Genomic DNA, 5,544 nt, shown 5'->3' with positions numbered 1-5,544 from the left:
CCGTTCTCTTTTCCCTTCTTAAATCTGTACACTAAGGAAGGAATAAAGAACGGTTTAGGCCACTTAACCGTTCTATATTGCATTACAATAGAGAACGTTTAAGTTAGATAATAGTTCTTTAATGTTTTTTTTTAAAAGAATCCAACCATAATTATTCAAATTACCCTTGTACGTATTTTATATTGTATTATTCCTGTATTTTAATAATCTGTATTATTTTAGTATTTCATTTAGACTTGTATTTGTTGTATTCCTGTTTTGTATCTTGTACATTTATCCTGTAAGAAAAATTCCACATTTCCCATGTAAAATAAATCCATGATCCTGCATACGTGCAATATAAATTTTTAATTTGTATAATAAAATCAACAAAAATATCTCCATATATGACAAAAGCCATCAGAATATACTTTATATATATAATTTAAAACATCGAACCACAATTAAATTGAATCATTCATACAAAATTTGTACTATACAAACAAATACGTGAGTTAAATATCAAAACACCTTTCTAGTTAATGTTGATTAAAAAAAATTATGCTTAGATATACCAATACCATATTGATCTACAATTCACATAAATTGCCGTCGTTTTCGTCATTTTGTTGATGGTATCCGGTAACATACGAAATCCACCTTTTCTTAAGCTCGTCGATCATTTGTTGAGAATATGTAGGAAGAACTTGCTTAAAATACTACAAAACAATGTAAAATACATACATATTAGTTAATAATATACAATAAATTCATCTAATTAAATATAAATAAGCATATCCTTTTTTTTATCTAAGTTCATAAGAACATATACTATCCAAAAAGGCTGCTCATAATACACATAATAGCCATGTGCATAATAGTTTCTGTCAGTGCATGCCTCAGAATTTTTTAGCAATCTCACAATAGAGATACCAGTTTCATACCAAAAACATTGCTTCCTCCACTTGTGGGACTGAAGTTTGTCAAGCCAACTTTCAGCAAAAATGGATCAAATTTTGCCTTCAGTGGAACTTTAGAACTTCTTCTATCACCCCTTCTGCCATTTATATTGTTCTATTGTTTAACTGTCTAAGAGTTGTCTACTGTAAAAATAAATATGAACCGATATCAATCAATTAAACTACAAGAACATCATTGAGACAAGGAATAAGCTTACAAAAAAAACTTGAATCTCAATCCTCATATGCCATAAATAAATTAAAACAATACAGACATCAGATTCATGCTAACTATTTTCCACACCAGACATAGTCAAGGAAAGAACCACGGTTGTTGACTATTTATCAGATGACTTCACAGCAATGATAATTGATAATTGCTATCTTGCTGCACAACACACCAAGCTTTAGAAAAAAAAAAAGAAAAGGAAAAAAAAAGGAAAACAACACAGATGACTGCCTTAACCTACATCACCTCAAGAACCTTTTGAAGACATTATGTTTGAAAGTTGCAAATCTTTTCTATTGCTTGCAATTGTCTAATCTCCAACCTAGTTGCATACGAACCATCTATATTTTACTCATTTCAACATTAGACCCCTTAAACTACCTATAAAAGATCACCCATTTCAACATTAGTGCTTCCTTCTGTTTTGTACACATGCCTTAGACTGTTGTTTTAAAAACAATGGATTAAGCACATTTGCACAATGCAAGTCATTAATCTGTTCAACAGGCCTTACAACTCATTTTTGCCAGCTCATGAGCAACCCGATTGCCATCACGTTTCACAAAAGAAAAGGAACAAACACGACACCTAGCAGCTAAATTCAGGATATCATTCACTACCAAACCAAACTAAGTAGGCTGCACATCTCTTTTCTTCAAGGCATTGCACAGCTTCAAGCAGTCATTTTCTAAACACAGTCTGAAAAAAACCCGAGTCCAAGGCAATCCCCAAGGCAAAAATCACCCAGAATTCAAGGAAATTTGACCCAAAAATCGACCCAAAAACCCCAGAAAATCGATCCAAAACCCCAGAAATTATACCCAAAAACCCCCAGAAATCCGACAAAAAAAATTCCCACAAATTCAACAACCAAACTGCAATGTTGACAACACCCATAATCGGAAAAAATTCAGGTTTAAAAACCCCCCAATTTTGAGCACAACAACAAAAAAAAACCCTAATAAACCCCAGGAATTTGAGCATTAATTCGAGCAAATTCGATTATGGGAAAATTCGAGCAAATTCGAGCAAAAAATTGAGAAAATTCGAGCATTAATTCGAGCAATTTTGAGCAAAAAAATCGAATCAAAACCCTAGGAATTCGTTGAGTAAATTCGACAAAATTAAGGGTAATTTGATTGAACTTACTGCAATAATTCGGCTTAAATATTTACATACAAACAATCGATGAATTTATCCCAAAAACAAGAACTTTGAAGGTTTTTTCAATCACCTAAAATTTGAATGATTCATGCAATTAGATTGATAATTATCAGAATCCAATTACTCTACCACAAGAAAAATTCAAACCAAAAAAAAATCGAGCCTACCTAGATTTACTGGTGGCTCAGCAAACAGGTGCGGTATTGCAGACGTGGAGCGGCGGTGGAGTAAGCGGCTGATGAAGGATTTGCTATGGAGGTTTGATGAAGGTTTCACTTCTTTTTTTTTTTTTACTGATGAATGAGAAAGAGGTTTCACTTTTTGATGAAAGTGAAAGTGATAAGCGCTTCAATTTTCCCTTTTAGTATTTTGGGTAAAATAATTTTGACGGAAATTTCGGAATTTTTTTTTTTTGAAAACATGGGTAAATTATTATTGTGTATGTACGTATATAATTTTCTCCTAATTAAAAATAAAAATTAATTAATATAATACAAAACGGTTGTCAAGATGATCGTTCTATATCATCTATAATAAATAATTATTATTTTTAATTATTTGAGTAAATTGAAATACAGAACGGTTAACTATGTTAACCGTACTATATGTATTAACATACAGAACGGCTCGTATATTAAAACGATCTATATTCTTCTGGAGAACGCCTACCTTTAATAACCGTTCTATATTTTGCGATCTCTAATCTAGTTTTTGGTGTAGTGTTTGGATCCGTCTCCGTCAAGAAATTATACTTGATCTCCGTAGCTATAGCCAACCGAATTGTAATAACTGCTTTCTTTCTCTTGGTTGCCCATGCGGCCTCATTAAAGTTTGATGGCTTTTCATCTTCCAATGTTATATTCAAATTTTGTTGTACGAACATATCTTCTACATTACTCTTCCACACCGTAAAATTCATTTTCCCATCTAATAGTGGGATCTCAAATTTTGATGTACTTTTGGCCATCGTAATTTCATAAGATCTTCCCCTACAAGTTACTCTTCCCTTCAAACAGATCTTCTTACCGTCGGCTCTGATACCAGATGTTGGAAATCGAGTAAATAATAAAAATAATATCGGCGGGAAAAAAATAAAGTACGAAAAATAAAGAATAATAAGACAAAATATTTTTACATGGAAAACCCTCTTAAACTAGGAGAAAACCACGATCCTGATCTCAAAGGACGGAACATCACTATAATATTTTTGGGAGTACAAAGGATACCACTACAACTACAATATTAGACAATATGTGTTTAGGACAAAGTACTACTTAGTACCCTTCACAATGGTACTTTCACTTAATAATCCTACACACCCTCCTACTAATGTTGTATTTGCCTCACACAAATTCACTCCCTCTCACATTTGTATTTGTGTATTCTTCAACACTAATACACTCACACTACTCCTCCTTTTCACTCCATGTATTTCACCTCTTCTTCTTGCACCCAACTCTCAACTACATGCCTCTTTAAATAGGCAAAAAAGGTCTTGCGGCTCCTCAAGGTTCTCAACACAATTAAGAATAAATGCACAACAACCAAAGTCTACTACCTATCCTAGCATCTAGGAAATTAAATTTTGACTAACTACTTCACCTTGGTGGCCAAGGATACTTCCACCACCACTTCTTTCTTTTTTTCTTTATACATACATACATACATACATACATACATACATACATACATACATACATACATACATACATACATACATACATACATACATACATACATACATACATACATACATATACATATATATATACATACATATACATATACATACATACATACATACACACACACACACACACACACACACACATATATAGGGCATCCACAAATATTTCATAACACTCACCCTTGGATGTCCATTATCGATGACTATGTCTCATTAAAAACTTACTATGAAAAACCCTGTGGGATAAAACATAGTGAAGGCAAAAGAGTACATCATTCTACGTAATACGCTTGCAATGCTGCCTTATTATTAAAAACCATACCATGAAAATCCAATGTGAAACAAAACCATGGTCAATGGAAAAAAAAGTGCAACGCGTATTTTCTCCCCCTGATGAGTACGTACATAATGTGAAATCTTCAAGTGCAATAATAAACCTGACACGATATGGTTGAATAACTTCTCCCATGTAGCAGAACACCATTTATTGATAACTGATCCTTTGAAATAGAACTTGAATCTTCAAATCTTCACATGAACTTATTTAGACGACTACATTTCTTCATACTTGTGGAAATAATTCAAGTGTTTGTCAGTATTTCATTCGATATTTTCGTTTTGAATTATCATAATAATTAAACATATGCCTTCTTCTGGAGGTTATATATATTACTACAAAATGATGATCAATAATTGATCACATTATCCAAACATAATTTCATGGCAATACTTGATATCATCATATTTTATTTTCCAATGTCATGTAAATTAAGGAACTAATTACATATTTTGCTCATGACTCTTCTAGACCATAAGAATATTGCTCTCTCTCAATGATATCACAATGTTATTATTTATTTAGACTTTCATGTTTTATATGAGAGTTCACCAATGAATTCAAAGGTTGGTTGAGTCTCACATACTCAAACTTCAAGTTGAGATATTAATGATGTAGTCACATTGACTTTTCAGGAGATAATAATTGCAATATTCAAGATACAAAATTTTTAGGGTTAGGTATTAAAATACGTCGTATATAAGTCTTTCAGGAATTGTTCTTACATGATTCATAACATGCTATTATATCGACGTCATTAATATTTTCATCACAACTGTAATCCCGTTAGAATATAAACATTTCTTTGTAAGTTCCCAAAAATGTTGTAATCACACCTTACTATAACTTAGATGATCATTCACACATACCACTGTAGACACCTAAAAATGTCTCCCCAAAACCAAACCCGATAATGAACAACCTTTCACCGCCATTATTGGTCGGGTTGAGTATTTAATCTTGGAGTGCTTAAATCCATATCTCCATTTCATAAACCAACCCAATTCCTAGCCCATTTCCCCAAACCATAACTTATTTTCCTCTTTTCGTGCCTTTAAACCCAAAATAATTCATTTCGTGTCCTTTAAAATCATTCATTTCGTGTCCTTTTTATAAAAACGTTTGATCCAATTTATTTTGGTTCATAATATGGGTAAAATGATTAAATAGTTTTATGGGGCTTTAAAAG

At 32.3% G+C, this 5,544-nt stretch overlaps 1 long non-coding RNA gene across 1 annotated transcript; it reads right to left on the bottom strand.

The window, feature by feature from the left end:
* Positions 1-395: 395 nt before the first annotated feature.
* On the bottom strand, positions 396-2,875 carry LOC110716693. Its single transcript, XR_002510558.1, has 3 exons — positions 2,499-2,875; positions 924-1,082; positions 396-698 (listed from the first exon to the last, which is right to left on the bottom strand). It is a non-coding gene; the product is annotated as an uncharacterized LOC110716693 (long non-coding RNA).
* Positions 2,876-5,544: the final 2,669 nt, after the last annotated feature.

This window comes from Chenopodium quinoa, unplaced genomic scaffold, assembly GCF_001683475.1.
Source record: "Chenopodium quinoa cultivar QQ74 unplaced genomic scaffold, ASM168347v1, whole genome shotgun sequence".
In the NCBI taxonomy this organism is placed as follows: Eukaryota; Viridiplantae; Streptophyta; class Magnoliopsida; order Caryophyllales; family Amaranthaceae; genus Chenopodium; species Chenopodium quinoa.
Note: the sequence above shows the minus strand (reverse complement) of the source record. Positions and strands in the feature narration are given on the sequence as shown.